The sequence below is a fragment of the Artibeus jamaicensis genome, unplaced genomic scaffold (assembly GCF_021234435.1).
Source record: "Artibeus jamaicensis isolate MK-2021 breed Jamaican fruit bat unplaced genomic scaffold, CSHL_Jam_final contig_700, whole genome shotgun sequence".
NCBI classification, from domain to species: Eukaryota; Metazoa; Chordata; class Mammalia; order Chiroptera; family Phyllostomidae; genus Artibeus; species Artibeus jamaicensis.
This window is the reverse complement of record NW_026521930.1, coordinates 5,130,281-5,150,230: the sequence shown is the minus strand read 5'-3', so window position 1 is coordinate 5,150,230 and position 19,950 is coordinate 5,130,281. Positions and strand designations below refer to the sequence as shown.

The 19,950-nt window shown below is 44.3% G+C and overlaps 1 pseudogene; it reads left to right on the top strand.

Moving 5' to 3' along the window:
- Positions 1-4,348: 4,348 nt before the first annotated feature.
- LOC119038045 (60S ribosomal protein L15-like) lies at positions 4,349-19,933 on the top strand (annotated as a pseudogene).
- The last annotated feature ends 17 nt before the right edge of the window (positions 19,934-19,950 follow it).

Here is a 19,950-nt window from a genome sequence, read left to right as displayed (position 1 = left end):
TCATCATCACCAAACTATTATTACATGAAATGTTAAAGGGACTTATTTAAGAAGAAGAAGAAAAAGATCAAAACTATGAGCATTAAAATGGCAACAAATTCATAACTACCAATACCTAAATCTAAAAAACAAACTAAGCAAACAACCAGAACAGGAACAGAATCATAAATATTGAGATCATTTGGAGGGGGAAGAAAGAGAATGGGGGGAAAGGTGCAGGGATTAAGAAGCATAAATTAGTAGGTACAAAATAGACAGGAAGATATTAAGAACAGTATAGAAAATGGAGAAGCCAAAGAACTTATATGCATGACCCATGGACATGAACTAAAGGGGCAGATTTCTGGAGAGAATGGGGATACTGGGCAGAGGGGGGCAAAGGTGGGAAAACTGGGACAACTATAATAGCATAATCAATAAAATATATTTTTTTAAAAAGAGAAAGAAAGAAAGAGCAAACAAACAAAAAATGCAGAGCCTAGTAGCCATTTCTGAACAGGAGCCTCTCACACAAACTGCAGACTATACATCAGAGAAGCTTCTGTGCTAGACTGCTTGTTGCACTGTGTTTTTGACATCTGAACCAGACTTTATAAAGGAGTTTCTGGAGTTCTAAATCAACCAATACCACTGAGGCTTTCCCCATTCAATCAGAGCTGTGCAATTCTAACCAATCAGAGCAGCTCTATTCTGACCAATCAAGGACCAGGGGTTGGGGACTTGCGTCTATATAAGCCAGCCTCCCTCTAACTTAGAGAGTGCACTGTCCTTGAAGACTGTAGACTGTGATCACTGGGCTGCAGCAGAAACAGGAAGACTGAAGATGGAAAATGTTTCACCAGAGCATATTTGTTTCGGACCATGGTGGAGCTGTCTAGCTGAAGGGGGGCTTGGCTCCAGGGCAGCCTGAATTAGAAGGCAGCCTCGTGGTTGTGATGTTTTCACAGCAGCTACAGTGTAGAACTATCCAGCTGTTCCAGTGCAGTGCTGATTTTACAGCATGCTGTATTACCTTTGAGCTGTTTGCTCTAAAGTTTCCTTCTTCACCACGCCCCAAATTGCAGATTCCTGTTGGCATTTGAATTGATGCCAACAACTGTGGTAGACACTACAATAATCTGTGTGAAAGTGTTCATGCACAGATTCTAGATAATCTCTTTAAAGACATAAATTCTGGGAGATGTTTGTTTACTTATCAGGAGCACTTGGTAATTTGAGAGAAGGACCGTGTTTTGGATGGCATCTTCAGAAAGGCCCACAATGAGACATGGCATAATAAGGCTAAGTCTGTAGCTGAAGCTGTTGGTCCCCAATCAAAACCCCTCACCCTTATCGACTTCTGTGCACATTGTCTGATTTCTAGCTGCCAGTAACCGTTTCCTCTGAGGACACCTCTAGACTCCAGGAAGCTTTGCCTGCTATTGGCAGGCCACAGTGTGTGTGGAGAAAACAACTATTTTCAGTTGCTGCCTAGGCATTTTACTGTTGACAACTCTGCTCACACCCAGAGCCTAAACATTTACAAGAGGACCTGAACTTACAATACCTGCCCCAAGTTTCTGCTTTGGTTTTTGGAGAACTCATTTTAAAATAACCACTTAAGAGTTGAGCCCATGATAAGTTAGTCAACTTCCCCCAACCGCCTTATAAGTAATAGGTGCTTGCTACACTGCTCTGTCTCCTCCTATGTGGGCCCTGGGACATAGGACTGCCTTTTCACACTCAGCCCATTGCACCCACACTATCACCCACACACAATTTCTGGGATCTGTAAGTAACAAATCTTGTGACTTTACTTCTTTTGTATGAGTGGACTGAAATTGTGCCTTCAATCAAAATGACTGGAATATTTACTTCCCCAAAGTTGGAGCTCAGATGCTGAGGAAGCTACCTGCTGACTCTGTGCGGGTGGCTTGTGCTTCCTTATTCAGCAGGTCATAGACTGCATATTCTTTTTTATTTTAATTTTATTTTTTTAATGTATTTATTTTTATTGATTATGCTGTTACAGTCGTTCTATTCCCCCCTTCATTCCCCTCCACACTACCCCCCTATCCCCACCATTAGCTCCTCTTTAGTTTATGACCATGTGTCTCAAGTTCTTTAGATTCTATATTTCCCATGCTATTCTTGCCCCCCCATCTATTTTCTATCTACTGTCTGTGCTACTTATTTTCTGTACTTTCTCCCCCCTTCTCCTCCTCCCACTCCCCTGTTGCTAACCCTCCATGAGATCTTCATTTCTATGTTTCCACTCCTGATCTAGCTGTCCTTTTAGTTTGCTTTTGTTTTAGGTGTGGTTGTTAATAACTGTGAGTTTGTTGTCCTTTCACTGTTCATGTTTTTTAAACTTCTTTTTCTTAGATAAGTCCATTTAACATTTCATATAATAAGGGCTTGGTGATGATGAACTCCTTGAATTTGATCTTATCTGAGAAGCACCTTATCTGTCCTTCCATTCTAAATGAAAGTTTTGCTGGATAGAGCAATCTTGGTTGTAGGTCTTTGGATTTCATGACTTGGAATACCTCTTTCCAGCCCCTTCTTGCCTGGAAGGTCTCTTTTGAGAAATCTGCTGACAGTCTGATGGGCATTCCTTTGTAGGTGACTGTCCCCTTAGCTCTTGCTGCTTCTAGGATTCTCTCCTTCATTTTAATTTTGGCTAATGTAATTATGATGTGCCTTGGTGTGTTCCTTCTTGGGTCCAACTTCTTTGGGACTCTCTGAGCTTCCTGGATTTCCTGGAAGTCTATTTCCTTTGCCAGATTGGGGAAATTTTCCTTTATTATTTGTTCAAATAAGTTTTCCACTGGTGGCTGTTCCTTTCCCTGTTCTGGTACCCCTATAATTCGGATGTTGGAGCGTTTAAAGATGTCCTGGAGGTTCTTAAGCCTCTCCTCATTGTTTTTTTGAATTCTTGATTCTTGACTCTTTTCTGTTTGGCCATTATTTGCTTTCTTCTGGTCCACTCCATTGATTTGAGTCCCAGTTTCCTTTTCATTGCTATTGGTTTCCTGTGCAATTCCATTCATTTCAATTAGTTTCGCCTTCATACATTTGTCTAATTTGTGGCTATAATCAACCAATTCTGTGAGGATCCTGATCACCAGTGTTTTAAACTGTGCGCCTGAGAGTTTTGCTATTTCTTCATTGCTTAGATTTATAGGCTCTGGGGCTTTGAGATCTTCTTGAGCCATTTTTGGTCTGTTTGCACCCATTAAGTCTGAGGAGTGGAGCCTTGGACTCCCAGGTTGCTGGGTTGATGCAGAGCCTTAGGTTGTTCCCTGGGGCAGGGCCACTTAGGTCGCTGGATTATGACACTGTATGTGGAGGCGGGGTTAGAGCGGGGAAATGGCGGCACCCTCCTCCGCCGCTTGCTGCTGGGGCTGCTGGTTCTCGTCCAATCGCCCACTCCCTTGCTTGTCTATCCACACATGAATGCATGACCACAGTCAACCTGCATCCCTTCTCCCTCGCTGTTTCCCCGAGATTGCTTGCTGAGTTGCCCACCAGGTCCAACCCTGTGCCTGGATTCTGCGCGCCTGAGTCCGTCTGACTGAGTTTTCCTGTGCTATCCCGCTGTGACAGCTGCTGGTTTTGCCCCTCTTACCAGTCAGGCTGAAGAATTTGTTGTTATCAGACTTCCAAAAAGTTCAATTTTCTGTGTTCTGGCTATGTTTTCTGTTGCTATTGTTTAGTTGTCTCTAAACTTGGTTGTGTGAGGAAGCACAGCATCTCCACCTATGCTTGAAGCTCTAATTCCCAATGTGACTGTTTTTGGAGATAAGGATGGAAAGAGGGTGATAAAGGCTAAATAAGGTCATAAAAGTGGGACCTCAATCTGGCAGGCCTGATACCCTTATAAGAAGAGGAAGAGACACCAGAATTCTCTCATTCTTCCTTCCTCTCTCTCTCTCTCTACCCCTCTCTCTTCTCCTTCCTCTTCCCTTCCCTCTCCTTTGTCTTATATAACACAATAAGAAGATAGCTGTCTGCAAGCCAAGAAGAGAGAGCTCTCACCAGGAACCCAGTTGGCTGACACCTTGATCTTGGATTTCTCAGCTTCCAAAACTGTGAGAAATAAATGCCTGTTGTTTAGGCCACCCAGTCTGTGATATTTTGTTATGGCAGCCTGCACAGACAAATACAGTATGATTGTGGGATTATAGCTAAAAGATGTGGGGTTTCTTTGGGGTAATAAAATTTTCTAAATTTGTGTTGATGGTTGCACAATTCTGTGACTATAACAAAAGCTATTGAATTATACACTTTTAATGATGTAAGTGTATGATAAGACACTACAGCTTCTCTCCCTTTCTGTCTGACTGCAGCCATTAGGTAAGCCAAGATGGGCACTTACAGGTACATCCAGGAGCTATGGAGGAGGAAGCAGTCTGATGTAAGACACTTCCTTCTCAAGGTGTGCTGCTGGCACTTGGGCCAGCTCTCTGTGCTCCACAGGGAGCCTCCTGCCCCATCCGGCGTGATAAAGCTTGCAGGCTGGGATACAAGGCCAAGCAAGATTATGTCACATACCAGATTCGCCTGTGCTGCACTGTGGTAGCCAATGCCCAGTTCCTAAGGGCTTGACCTACAGCAATCCTGTCCCTCACAGTGTTAACTAGCTAAAGTTTGCTTGGAGCCTTCAGTTTGTTGCCAAGGAGTCAGCTGGACACCAACTCTGGGGCTCTTGAATTCTTACTGGATTGGGGAAGAGTCCATGTACAAATTCTTTGAGGTTATCCTCATTGATCCATTCCTTAAGGCTATCAGAAGAAAACCTGACACTCAGTGAATCATCAAACCCGTCCTACACAGGGAGATATGAGGGCTGCCGTCTGTAAGCAGCAAGGGCCATTGCCTTGGAGAGAACTACAGTCCTAGCACACTGTTGGGGGTTCTCGGGTACACCTTGGAGAAGGCACAATACCCTCCAGCTCCATCGTTACCACTGAAAGTAATATTTGTAAACTGTTTTCCTAATAAACAATTTAGGACTATAAAAAAAAAAAAAGGACACTACAGTTTCTCTCTTTCTCTGCTACCTATCCCTCACCCCCACCCCATCAGTCTTGAGGAAGCCAACAACTTGTTATGATCAGCCCTGTGGAGAAGCCCACATGGTGAGGAACTGAGGCCTTCAACCAATAGCCAATAAGGAACTGAGGCTTTCTGACAACAGCCACATTGGCAGCGAATCCTTTGGTTCCAGTAAAGCCTTCAGATGGCTACAGCCCTGGATGAAAACTTGACTACATTCTCATGAGAGATCCCTTAGCCAGTATCACCAGCTAAGCTGCTCCTGGATTTCTGACTCAGAAACTGTGAGATAATAAATATTTGTTGTTTTAAGCTGCTAAATTTGGGGGTAGTTATGCAGCAATAGATAACCAATATGGTGTCTGTAGTAACAACAGTCATCAGTGTATGAAACTTCCCAAGAGTCTGAGGTTCCTTCCAGCTCTCAAATCCTGTGATTCTGTGACATCTGCTTCCCCAGGGATCAGAACCCTTAGCTGGTTGAAGGGGTGGCCTGGCTAACTAAGTTTCTTTGCTTTGGGCAACAGTTACATCAAGTTAATGGGGTGACAATGTTTACCTCAAGCCAAACCACACTTACTGGCGCCTGTAAGGAAAAGTACAAATTCCTTTTGGCTTTTTGAAATGTTGAAAATAACTCTGTTCCTCATCAATACCTACACAATTTCCCCCTTCCTGAAAAGAAAGGATGTTAGGCTTGCTGGAAGGTGGTGCTTTATGCCACTCCTTTGCCTCTTTGCCCTCCAGGAAGGGAATCCAGCATACAGATGAGGAGTGTGGCAGAAACAGAAGGAGAAACAAGAAATTCCCAGCTTAGTGAGAAGTTCGCAGCCTGGGAAAGGCAAATTTTAATGCAGGTATGAACCCATGCTCACAAGCATGCACCCTATGCATAGTAGAATCACATACTCATTGAGGGGTAGCTCTGGAAGGGACCTTAAAGACCATCTTATCCTATATTCTCATTTTACAGATAAAGAAACTGAGGCCCAGGGAGAAGTGATTGGGGGAGGGGTAAAGAGTGGCATAAAGAAACTGGCATTAAAAAAGTCTGTGGGAAGATTCTCAGTATCCAAAGAGTTTCTGACTTTACAAATATTGTGCTGAGATGTGAATGTGTTGTGCCAAATTCAGGTTCAAGATGATGCTGGCCATTAAGAGATGCAAGCCTTTTGAACTGGGAGAGGATATGAAGAGAAAAGGCCAAGTGATCTAATTCTAAGATTCAGGACTTTTTTGTTGTTGTTATTCTTTTAATTTTGAAGAGAAAATGTGGAAGTGATGGAAAAGTTACCTGTAGGAAAATAAATATAGTGATATTTTTACTTTTAAAATATCAGGTTGGGCCCCTGGCTGGTGTAGCTCAGTGGATTGAGCATGGGCCTGTGAAGCAAAGGGTCAGTTTGGTTCCCGGTCAGGACACATGCCTGGGTTGTGGGCCAGGTCCCTAGTAGGGGACGCATAAGAGGCAATCACACATTGATGTTAAAAAAATAAAATAAAAGCAAACTAAGAGGACAGCTAGATCAGGAGCAGAACCATAGAAATGAAGATCACATGGAGGGTTAGCAACAGGGGAGTGGGAGGAGGAGAAGGGGGGAGAAGGTACAGAAAATAAGTAGCATAGACAGTAGATAAAAAATAGATAGGGGGAAGGGTAAGAATAGTAGGGGAAATACAGAATCTAAAGAATTTGAGACACGTGTTCATGAACTAAAGGGGGAAATGGTGGGGGAGGGGTATGCAGGGTGGAGGGGAATGGAGGGGGGAATAGAACAAATGTAATGGCATAATCAATAAAAAAGTTTAAAAAAATAAAAATAAATAAAAGACAGGCTTTTGTGCACCAAAAAAAATAATAATAATAAAATAAAATAAAATAAAATAAAATAAAATAAAATAAAATAAAATAAAATAAAATAAAATAAAAAATAAAATATCAGGTTGGCTTCATAAAGTCCATTACTTTTTTTCCATAGAATAAAAGATGTTTTTCATTTTCATCAATAACTTTATTAATTTGGATATTTTGAGCCTATCAGCTATCTCCTGCTGTTGTCTTCTAGTAGGTAGAGGCCAGGGGTGCTGCCAAACATCTTCCAATGCATAAGACAGCCCAACAGCAAAGAATTATTTGGCCAAAATGTCAATAGTACCAAGAAAATTCATAAACCACTTTTGACACATTTGATCAGTCACAACATCTTCTCCATACACAGCACAAATCTTTTCTTTTTGTGTGTGTGTGTTTCAGTTGTATTTTCACCTTTCTTAAAATAATAGAGCCCTGGCTGGTGTAGCTCAGTGTATTGAGTGCAGGCCTGCGAACCAAAGGATTGCAGTTCGATTCCCAGTCCTGGCATATGCCTGGGTTGCAGGCCAGTTCCCAGCAGGGGATGCACGAGAGGCAACCATACATTGATATTTCTCTCCCTCTCTCCTTCCCTTCCCCTCTAAAGATAAATAAATAAAATATTTAAAAATGAAATAATAGAGTATAATATACCAAAAATGTTGCATAACTTCCTAATCTTCAATATTAAAATGGCTGCATGAAAATTCACGAATTTTAATAAGATTCTAAAATTTTTTTAAAAGATTTTATTTATTTACTTTTAGAGAGAGGTGAAGGAAGGGAGAAAAAGAGGGAGAGAAACATCAATGTATGAGAAGATACATCAGTCAGTTGCCTCTCATAAGCCCCCAGCTGGAGACCTGGCCTGCAACCCAGGCATGTGCCCTGACTGGGAATTGAACCGCAGTTGTTTGGTTCGCAGGCCTGCACTCAATACACTGAGCTACACCAGCCAGGGCAATTTTTTTAAATGCACACTAATGTGACAGCTGTCACAATACAATCTAACAAAATTGTATCAAATTAAGTCAAAGACAACTAAGTAGTACTAAGAGCCATCATACAGAAAAAATGTAATGGACTTTTTGACCAACTCTCTCTCTCTCTCTCTCTCTCTCTCTCTCTCTATATATATATATATATATATATATATATATATATATATATATATATATATATAGTTGCTAATAAAGCTCACAATTTCCAGGTTGCAAACACTGCCACATCTGCTTATTTGTGATAAAGTACTTACTTGTATCCAACTTCTTGAAAAATATGAGTGACTGCTGGTACAGGTGGCCAGTAGGTGTGAGGATTAAGCCTCTGGATGTTGCACTCTGTGCTCTGCCCTGCCTCTCTTTGACTTCTTCCACATCCTCACCTCCTGACCCTTTCCAAGCCTTTCCTCACAATTCATTCAGGATTTTTATTCCAGAAAAAGGCTACTACCACTGTTGTGGACCGCTCTGTCTGGTTTCAGGAATTGTAACCCTAACCCCCACATCCCCGTCCTATGCCATGGCTAAGGTTGTGAGTGACCTCCAGAATGTGAGCCACAGGAGACAAAGCTTGTCTCTGGTAGCAAATGCTACCTCAGTTTCCTCCCTGCCCCCAAAGCATGGTTGAAGTCCATGACGGGTAAATCTCCTCACAGCGGGAACAACCTAAGCCAGACATGATCACTTGGGAGGCCATCATGGAAGGACTAGGGGGAAGCTGCAACAAAGAGGGAGCAATAGACTCATGCCCCTCAGCTATGTGACAAAGTCCGAGTCCCCACGTCCTCTGGGAGAAGCGCTTCCTGGCTCTAATCCCCTTAAGCCTGAATACCTGATGGGGAGGGGTGCAGCTCCTTGACTTGCTAGAGCAAGGTGGGGGGACAGGTGTGGAATCTGGCATCACAAAGAATTCCTGATAAACCTGTGAAGCCTGCTTTGCTAAGAGCGTTTTCATTCATATGATAAGGGTCAAAGCAGGAAATGAGTATGTCTCCCAAAGTTTCTGAAAAACCCCCTTCCTGATAGACAGTGACTCAGACTAAGCCCTCAGATTTCTTTGAAATGTTATCTACTGTTTGATCCTTAGCACCTGTATTCCTGTATTACAACCCAATAAAAGCCCCTGGAGAAGGGGGGCTCAACACCCTTTTCTCCTGAGAAACTGAACACTGCTCATGGCCCTTCCCTCTTGAGAGATCAGCTACCTCTCTTCCCCAAGCAGATCATGTCTCAGTCTTGTTTACTTTCATCTGTGGCAGATGGGGGAGGGGGGCTTTCGAGAAAATTCACCCCCACATACCACCTTGGTTGCCCCACCCTGGAAGTAGTGGGGAGACTAGGGAAGGTTACATGTGACAGACAGAGACTGTTCACAAAGCATGTGTGTGGTCAATGACAGTTTGCTAGGAGTGTGAGAAGCAAACTCTAGGACAGCCCCAGTGATTCCTGCTTCCCAGTAGTCAGGCCTTTGTGTAATCCCCTCCTCTTGAGTGTGCACTAGATTATTGGCTCCCCTTTTAGTAAATATAATGTGGCAGAAATGATAGGATGCTACTTCCAAGATAACATTACAAAAACATTTCAGCTTCTACTGGGGGTCCTCTGTCACTCTCTTGGTTGTGCTTGGCCTGTGGAAGCCAGCTGCCATGTTCTGAGATGCCCTAAGGATTAACCCAAGTGTCAAAGAATTGATGCCTGTGTTCAACAGCCAGAGATGACCTGAAGCCTACCAAGAGCTATAACAGTGACCTTAGGAGTGGATCCTTCCCTACTTGAGCCTTGATATAACTGCAGCACTGGCAACACCTTGACTGCAACCAGAAGAACTCAACTAAGCTGAGCCCAAATTCCTGATCCACAGAAACTCTGAGGTAACACATGCTTGTTGTTTTATATTATTTTAAAGATATTTTAGGTATTTACTTTTTAAAGAGAAGAAGGGATGGAGAAAGAGATGGAGAGAAACACTGATGTGAGAGGGAAACATCAGTCAGTTGCCTCTTGCCCACCAAGGACTGAACCAGCAACCCAGGCAACGTGCCCTGACCAAAACTCAAACCAGAGACTTTTCACTTTGTGGAAGTGTGCTCAACCATCTGAGCTGCACTGGTCATGGTCATGCTTATTGTTTTAAGTCTCTTGGGGGAAATGAGACAGGGACCAGTTTCTTACTGCTGTTGACTGTTTCTGATGACCAGTAAGAAGAAAGAGACATGGTAGTTTCCTGTGGCAATGTTGCAGTGATTAATAACAAATAAAATATAAAATAATCCATTCATTTCATATAAGCAGTTGAACTACATTTTTCTTTCTATGTTGCTGCCTCAGTGGCTGAAGTTGGCATGGAGGCTAGCTCTCTGGAGTTGGGCTAGACAGAAATTTTTTAAAACCTTGTGGACCATTTATGTGAAATTAGCCTTTCCCATAAACCTTCTACTCTTTCTCCTAATACCTGCTTCAGTGCCTAGTCCCCCATCTTTATCTTTTAGTGGTGACCAACACCCCTCATTCTGCCAAGATAGCAGCAATAAGTATGTATAGAAGAGTGGGTCTCAAGTTTCCTAAATCCAGCCCTAAGCTGGAACCTGGGTAAATACACTAGACTCTTACAACTATTGAATATTACACTAGCTATGAGCCTCCTGTTTCCAAATGTTCCCTTGTAAACCAAGATGAGGTGAGTGGAAAGAGGGATGCAGAACAATCCTATCTCCACAAAAGGAAGCAAAACGTGGGCTTCTGGCAGCCCTTGAGAAGCTAAGTATTGCTTACAGAAAGGGTTTGTTCCTCTCAGAACTAAATCTATTTGCACTAAATTATTTGTAATACTGACTTTCTTATCTTCTTAAATGGAAAAAAAAGGAAAACAAACAAATGAAAAGACCTAAGGCCTTTCTGGGACCACCCCCTTGGAAAGCCTGCATTTGTGTTCTGAAACTGCTCCCACCTCTGTGTCCCCAAAGACTGGAATCATGTGCACCATGAACTCCTTGAGGGTGGGCTGTAACTCATTCCTTAGGCTAAAAAAGCCTTGAGAGCTGAGACCACATCTGTCTTGTTCGTGGCTGCATTCCCAGAACCTAGCATAGAAACTAGCACTTGGCAAGTTTCGATAATAAATAATTATGAATAGATAAATTAAAAAATAAAGTTACTTATTATAACAATTTTTCTAATGATTCTGAGCCATCATTAAGGACATCAGTTTCCTTTCTATTTTAAAGATTTCATTTCTTTATTTCTAGAGGGAGGGTGGGAGGGAGAAAGAGAGGGAAAAAGACATTGATAGGTTGTCTCTCACAGGTCCTGAGACCACAGTGCAAGCATGTGCCCTGACCAGAACTGAACCGGTGACCAAAGAATGCCCAGCCCACTGAGCCACATCAGTCAGAGAAAGGACATCAGTTTTGTTGCCACCCTTTAATACAGTGGCATATATTTTTGGTGAAGGTCTAACTCCCCTTACACTAAACATTCCCAAACTACCACACTCTTTGACTATTTAGATTTATTTTTCTGAAATTCTTTTTTTAAGATTTTATTTATTTATCTTTAGAGGGGAAGGGAAGGAGAGAGAGAGAGAAATATCAATGTATGGTTGCCTCTCATGTGTCCCCTGCTGGGAACTGGCCTGCAACCCAGGCATGTGCCCTGACTGGGAATTAAACCATGATCTTTTGGTTTGCAGGTCCATGCTCAATCCACTGAGCTGCACCAGCTGGGAGCTGAAATTTTTTTTAAAACAAAAAAATTAACAGAAAAGTTGCAAATCCACTAGAAAGAAATTTCCCCTGTATATTGTAACAGGGTGCAGCCAAGGGGGTGGGCAAATGGGGATTTGTAATGGTGTCCAGAACTCAAGGTATCCAGGCAGTATTAGAAAAAAAATATATATAAGATGTCTGAGACTTCCGCCAAGATGGAGGCATAGGTGGAAACACTGTGCCTACTCGCACAACCAAGTTTAAAGACAACAAAATCTTAGTAACAAAAAAACACAGCCAAAATGCAGCTGAAACACAGAAAATTGAACTATACTGCAGTACAACAACAGCGAACCATTCAGCCAGACCAGTAAGAGGGGCGGAGCCAGCGACTGGCAGAACCAGTGACTGCAGGAGCGTGGCTGCCTAGGAAAACTCGGTCAGACCAACCCAGGTGCACAGGCAGCAGTTGACAGATCCCAGGCGTGGGGTTGCGATGGGCAGACCCAGTGAGGGTGCAAGGTGGCAGCCTGACTGTGGTCACACATTTGCACCCAGATAAACCAGCAAAGGAGCGAACATTGAGACAGACCACGCATGCCCCAGCAGCAGGGAGCAGCAGAGGGGACTGCTATTGCCCCTCTCTGACCCCACCCCCACATACAGCATAGCAACCCAGTGACCTGGGCGGCCTCACCCTGGTGAACACCTAAGGGTCTACTCCTCATACATAATGGGAGCGAACAGACCAAAACATGACTCAAGAAGAACTCAAAGCCCCAGAGCCAATAACTAAGTGATCAAAAAATAGCCAAACTTTCAGATGCACAGTTCAAAACACTGGTGATCAGGATGCTCATAGAACTGGTTGATTTTAGTCACAAATTAGAGGAACATATGAAGGCTAAACTAATCGAAAAGAAAGGAAATGCACAGGAAACCAATAAGAATGGAAAGGAAACTGGGACTCAAATCAAGGGAGAGGACCAGAAGGAAGAAAGAAACAACCAAACAGAAAAGAATGAAGAAACAAGAATTCAAAAAAATGAGGAGATGCTAAGAAACCTCCAGGACATCTTTAAACATTCCAACATCAAATTATAGGGGTACCAGAAGGAGAAGAAGAACAGCCATGAGTGGAAAACTTATTTGAACAAATAATAAAGGTGAACTTCCCCAATCTGGCAAAGGAAATAGACTTCCAGGAAGTCCAGGAAGCTCAGAGAGTTCCAAAGAAGTTGGACCCAAGAAGGAACACACCAAGGCACATCATCATTACATTGGCCAAGATTAAAATGAAGGAGAGAATCCCAGAAGCAGCAAGAGATAAGGGGACAGTCACCTACAAAGGAGTTCCCATCAAACTGTCAGTGGATTTCTCAAAAGAGACCTTACAGGCAAGAAAGGGCTGGAAAGAAGTATTCCAAGTCATGAAATCCAAAGACCTACATCCGAGATTGCTCTATCCAGCAAAGCTTTCATTTAGAATGGAAGGACAGATAAAGTGCTTCTCAGATAAGATCAAATTCAAGGAGTTCATCATCACCAAGCCCTTATTATATGAAATGTTAAAGGGACTTACCTAAGAAAAAGAAGATAAAAAAATATAAACAGTGAAAGGACAGCAAACTCACAGTTATTTACAACCACACCTAAAATAAAAGCAAACTAAGAGGACAACTAGATCAGGGGTGGAACCATAGAAATGAAGATCTCATGGAAGGTTAGCAACAGGGGAGTGGGAGGAGGAGAGAGGGGGAGAAGGTACAGAAAATAAGTAGCATAGATGGTAGGTAGAAAATAGATAGGGGGGAGGGCAAGAATAGTATGGGAAATACAGAATCTAAAGAACTTGAGACACGTGGTCATAAACTAAAGGGGCGGAATGGTGGGGGAGGGGTGTGCAGGATGGAGGGGAATGAGGGGGGAAATAGAACAACTGTAATGGCATAATCACTAAAATTAAAAGAAAAAAAAGATGTCCTCACCCCCATAAGACTGAGCTGGAGGATGGGATGCATGGACCAGGACCACTGAGAGTTGTTTTGAATAACAACAGTTTTGCAGATAATCTCTAGAATGGTCATTTAACATATCTATAGCCTTTAACTTGTTTCACAGATATGTTAAACAGCTGTGGCCATGCTTTGAGCCAGGGGAATGGGAGTAACTTCAACCTATGATGTAACTGGGAGGCAACTCACACTGGGTACAGCACCTGCATGATAGCTTGCAGATGATTGGCTCCACACCATAGGGCTATGCCTGCCTGGACTTACTATGGCAGCCCAGTAAAGCTGGGAGAATACAGGAATGCTGGCAGGTGTAACTGCGATTGTGGGAGGAGTCAGAAACAGGTCTGCAGAGGAAGATTGGTGCGGAGATTTAAACCAAGTACGGCAGCCATGTGGGAGCTTTTTGGGGCCGTATGGCTTTGGCAAAAGTTGGGACTGTGCAGGTTTAGGGTGTGCCCTTTTTGCCACGTGGCTTAGGAAGCAGGAGAGACTTTGCCTGGAAGTAAAGGGGTGAAAGGATTCTTGCTGGTGGGCCATGAGAAGGTGCCACATGGTTTTGGATTAACTGGAGATCACAGTGGCGACACAGCTGATGGTGCCGGAACCAAGGGGCTGCCTGAACCTCAGACTTGTACTTCTTTTCCTGAGCTACAGTACCCCAGACTGGGCAAAGGAGAGAAGAAAAGACTATGTGTGTTTGTGGATATTCTAAAGGACTTTAGTATTTTTAATGAAGACATTAAGTCATTACTCTAAGTCTGTATAATTTTTTAAATAATCTCTTTTCTATTCACCAGTTCTGGCATTGAGAAATGTCTTTCCCTGGCAGTGGGCAAGGCAAACCTAGTACGGCGGGGAGAGGTCCCCCGGAGCACAAGGGTAGGTCCATTCAGTAATAGTATATCATTTGCCCCCCACCCCGGGTATGTTCTGTAACACTATTTGGGAATAAATTGATGTTTTGATGCATTATCACCTCTGAATACTTTAGTGTGTACTTCCTATCTACTAAGACTATTCTCCTATAGAACTACAACACTACCATCAAAATCAGGAAATTGCTATAGGTGCCTCAAATACTGCCCAAGTTGTTCCAGTTAATAAAAAATGTCCTTTACAGCAAAAGGACTTCAGAACCACACATTTCATTCAGTTGTTATGTCTCCTTAGTCTCCATTATTCTAGGACAGTACCTCAGCTTTTTCTTGACATTGATTATTGTTAAACTTTTTCTCGTTGGAATAGCACTGCCTTATGGCCTTTCAGAGCTAAGGAATAAATAAACACATACATGCGGGTATGTACATACACATATATATTGACATAAATATTTATTCTATATCTATAGATTTATTGAAAAGCATAAATCCACTTCAGTACCTCCAATTTTATCCCAGCACCATTTAAACCACCAGAGTTTTCTCCCTCTTCCTATTTGTGCCTCCCTTTTCTGACACCCAGAAACCTAACTCATATTCTTAATATACATAATAATTTGATCAATAGCTGGTGTAGTAAGTCTCCTGTCTCCCCTGCCATCTTCTCCCCTCCCATGATACCCTCTCCCCCCGCCAGATCTCTGACATAGAAACTGTGCTCTGGCCCACTGTGTCTCCTCCCACGGCCAGCACATGCCTGTTTGGCTCTGTCTGCCCCTAAAGGTTTCAGACCTGATTATTCAGGAAGTGATCAGAGAGGAGGGGAACAGACAAGAAAAGATCTTCTTTGAAGTATTTTTTTTCTTTTCTCTTTTCCTTCTTGCTTGTCCCATTAGTTTGCATAATTCTAACAACATTCTTTCTTCTAATTGCTATTTTTAGTAAGTCATTGGCTTAGAAACCAGATTCACTATTCCTTTTTTATAACACAAAGGTTTTTTGTTAGTGTTTGTTTGAATTACTGAGTATATTGAGAGGTCCCAGGTTTTGAGTGAGGCCTTTCTTGGGAGTTGAGACCATGAGCTTGGTTAAGGGTCTTAGAGACATCTATTTTGAACTTACAGAGATCCCCTTTTACTTTAGCCCCTGGAGCTCAGTTGGATTCTGGATGAGGGAGGCTGGCAAACCTGGGAGAAATCACACATGGCAAGTAGGATGTTAGTCCCTCTTTTTATCACTTAGGGAATCCCTAGCATCTATTGCAGAGTCTATGGTTAGCCCAGATTGCTGACACTGGTGTAAAGAAGCAGGTGAGTTGTGTGGGTGGGACCCCTGGGGTCCAGGAGAGGAGTCATCTGGGATTCTCTGATGACAGATGCCCTGAGTTTAGGGTGCTGGAATTTCAATCCTAGTTTCTTCCAGCTGACCCTAGGGAAAAACAATGAGCCTCCCGGTCAGAATGGAGTGGGGGTGGGGGTGGGGGGTTACTCCTACATGATTAATGAACTTTCTTCATCCCTAAGTAGTTCAGTCATGGCCCCAGATGGAGCCTCTGTCTCCTCCTTTCTTCCTTTTAACTCTAAGCAGCTGCTGCCCAAGGGCTGATGTGGGCCTGGGGTCAAGGGAGATGAGAGGCAGCATGTCCATGACATAGAACATTGTGTGTAGGGAAGCAGTGGAAGGAAGTAGGGGTATGGGGAAAGAGAGACCCTGTTTGCATTTCCCAATAATCAAGAGATCTTAAACCCTGAGTTCTAGCCCTTAAGCTGGGACCTACTTCATACATTCCCAGTGATCTTCATACCACTGGGATCAAAATCAGCCAGAAGGTAAGGCGGAAAGCGTAATTCTTATTATGCCAGAGGGGGTTGTCATGTTTCTGGATTTCTTGCCCCTTCTTCTCCTCCCTCCCACCCTTAATTGTAGCTGGGGTCAGAGAATCCCCAAGTCCCCCTTTTGCAGGTCTTAGATCTGGCCAGCCACCTACCGCCACCAGCAACCTGCTCCCAAATGTTCCCCTAGTCTCTGCCCCTGTCCAAGTGTTCACCCACCCGGGCACCCTGAAGTTACTAGCCCCTGGGTTAGGGACTTAGTGTGTCTGTCCTGAGCTGGTTCATCCTCCTCAGCCCTTCCTAGAACATGCTCCCTCTCTTCTGCCACACCCTTAAGCAGTGGACACAGATCCCAGGGAGGAGAAGCTGAGATCACCCAGGCACTGATCAGAACTTTTTCAAGGCTCTCTGTGCCTGCCCCTTGTGGGATTCTGTAAATGAGTCTCTGTGTTCCTGGAGTGTGTCTAGGGAAGGGAGGGAGAGGATTTGGCTTGGGGCAGGAGTGCTGTTCCAGCACCCCTAGCACCCCTCCCAAATCACTTGCCACAACACAGCTGAGTGTACAAGGGAACAGGACTCCAGCTGCCAGACCATGGCCACACCCACTCCACAGCAGGAGCCTGTGTGGGGCCCACTGGGCTCAACAGGGGAACCTGGGTTCCAGGACTGAGATCAGAAACAGAACTATATTGAATTGGAATCAATCTCACTGAACTAGGCAGAAGCAGGGTCAGCCCAGCAGGCACAATGTTACTAACTCCCACTGAGTCCAGAACCTGGTGCTGTCTTGTTCATTTCTGTAACCTTAAGGAGGAGCTAGCATGTAAGCTGGCATGATGCTTGTTGACTGACACCACAAGTGAAAGGGCTCCAGACTTGGAGAAAAAAGGTGAACTGAGGTTAACAGAGTCACTCCATTGACCCACTGGTCATTGACCCATTGACCCACTGTGTAGAGGACTGGTTTGTCTTGGCCTGGCAAATGTGACTCAGCTCTGTATGGAAAACCTACAGATGCGAAGTGGTGGGCAGGAGCCAGACCTTCAAACCGAGTTTTCCCGTGGGAATCAGGCCTAGAAAATACTTACAGACTGTTATGGCTTGCTCTTGCTAAAACTCCCTCACCCTGGTCTAAAGTAACAAATGTATATTGTTTATCCTCAAGGTAACTCTCAAAACCCGTGTGAGCTCTCCCAAGGACAGAGCTAATGAGCTCATTGCCATCCCCCTCTGCAGGCTATTTCTATTGCCTTGATTGTACCTAGAATGTAGATAATAATGCTCTGTGTGATAGATAATAAATCTTTCTTTGATGTAAGACCCAAGGAAAACAGTAAAGCCTGTCTAGGCAAGAGTCGAGGCACTCCCCTCTTGAGGGAGTGGCTGAGGCACCATAGGCACTCTCCCCTTGAGAGAGTAGTTGTGCCTGTTCCCTTTTTCCACACAGGGTTGTTGTCGCCTGTGCATTGATTCTCGTCATAAACCACAACAGGCGGACGCTGCTGGACAGGGTCTGCAACACCAGTGTTTCATGTAGGTGATTCCATGGAATCCTCACCACAACTTGGGAGGGAGCCATCATCACCCCTGTTTTACAGATGAAGAAACTAAAGCTCAGAAGAGGTAGACCTGTCCAAGTTCACATAGCTAGGAAGAGACAAGCCTGGATGTTCTGTGCTAGAAGCTGAGAGGGGTTACTTCACATTACTTCCCTTCAGCCCCTATTCTCTGTGGGTACAGTTCTAGACGCAGCAAGTCTGACAAAAGAAGGCAAAATCTGGGGACAGGGCACCGGATACATGGGGCTAATAATGGAAAGAGTCCCATAGGGGTGGGTATTAGGCCTCACTCAACCTCAGAAAGGCTACAGTCTGTATTCTCCCAGGAATGCAGGAGGCTATGAAAAGAAAAGGGTCTCACAGTGTGGACTCTGCTCTGAGCAGAGATTATGTAGTGCTTTGGGAGGACCTCCATCTGGCTCCCATATACTCTAATTTTTACCAATAGAAATGCTTGTTTGGGCAGCCCTTCTCATTGGGTAGGTGAAAGGGCCATGTTCAGTCCCCAGTATCTGACTATGAGTGAATCTTCACTATGTTTTCTTCTATTAAGGGAACAGAGAAAGATTCTGGGGAACCTGGGAGGAAAGGAACTAAAGAAGGGAAAGGGGCATATGACAATCTTTGGGCCTTTGACCCTGCCTAGAAATGCCACAGTACATCCCCTCAATTCAGTAGCTAGGTCTCCTGGTCCTTTACTTTGGCCCTGGGACTCTACCAGCCCTAGCTTCACCCTGTAAAGACACTCAAAGGGGTCATACACCCCAGAACTCAGATAATGATCCCAAGCTCAAATCCTCAGGTCCTTCTGCCAGAATACAGCCTTCTCTCTGTATGGTACCATCTGGAGAATAGGATTCGCACCACCCCCTTCCCACTGCATTCTTCAGGAGACATGCCTGACCTCTGGCCCCATTCCTCTAGGATGAGGTCGTTGTTCCTCTTCCTGTGATTAGCTCAATCATTCCTTAGGCCTGTGAAAGGATCTGGTCAGCAGCTGCCAAAGGAGTACTACATCTGGAAGCAGCTGGGCCAGTGCTGAACAGCTTCTGCCATCCAAACACTCTCCGTTTAGCTGATGTTCTGTCTCTGGGGCCTCACAAAACAGGCCTAAGCCTGTTATTGGGAAGGTTCTTTGAAGGCAGTGATCACAGCTCTGCTCTTCTGATTCCTCCAACCTGGGGTTCCCTGATTCAGCCCATAAATCAACAGCCCTACTGGAGCAGAAAAGAAGTTTGCATAGAGTTGCTGGTCACCTCAGTCTCCTGGAGGACTAGACTGAAGTCAGAGCTGAAGTTTGGGCTGAAACTGAAGCCAGGATATATTGGCAGGGGCTGCTACCATGGTGTGTCCATTGGTGCTGGCCCAGGTGGAGCTGCTGGCAAAGGCCTTGCCACACTGAAGACAGACATAGCGGTTCTAGCTGCTGTGGGCAGTCTGGTGGAAGAGCAGGTGGGAGCTCTGGCTGATGCTGTCACCACACAAACTGCTAGTGTAAGGCTTCTGATCCATGTGAGTGTGTTGGTGCTACAGCAGATTTGAACAAAACACTTGCTGCAACTGGGGCACTTACAGGACCTGTAGCAGGTCTTGCCACACCCTGGAGACGAATAGAGTTGTTCACCCAAGTGGATGCCCTTGTGCTCAGCACACTGGGTGTGTGCTCACTAAAGCCACGGCCATACTTAAGACACTTGAAAAGCCATTCTTCATTGTGGGTGCACTGGTGACATAAGCACTCAGCGTTTGCGGAAATTCTCGCCACACTCACAGTGTGAACGCTGGTGCTTGATCAGATAAGAGCTACACCCAAAGCTGTCATCGCACCAGGAAGTTCCTTGGTGAATGGTTTCGGTAGGTTTAACACTCTCATTCACCTGATCGTTCAAGAGCTCCCCATCTGCTGTCGCTGTCAAGGAATTTGACAAATTCGGCCTAGCTCGAGATTCTAATTATCTTAGCGCGGACTTTGGCTTCCTCTTCGCTGGGGGCGGCCAAACGCGCCTGAAGGAAATGTGGGTAGCCGCTGAGGGTAACCTGACAGCTGACTAGCGACGTCACCTGGTGTT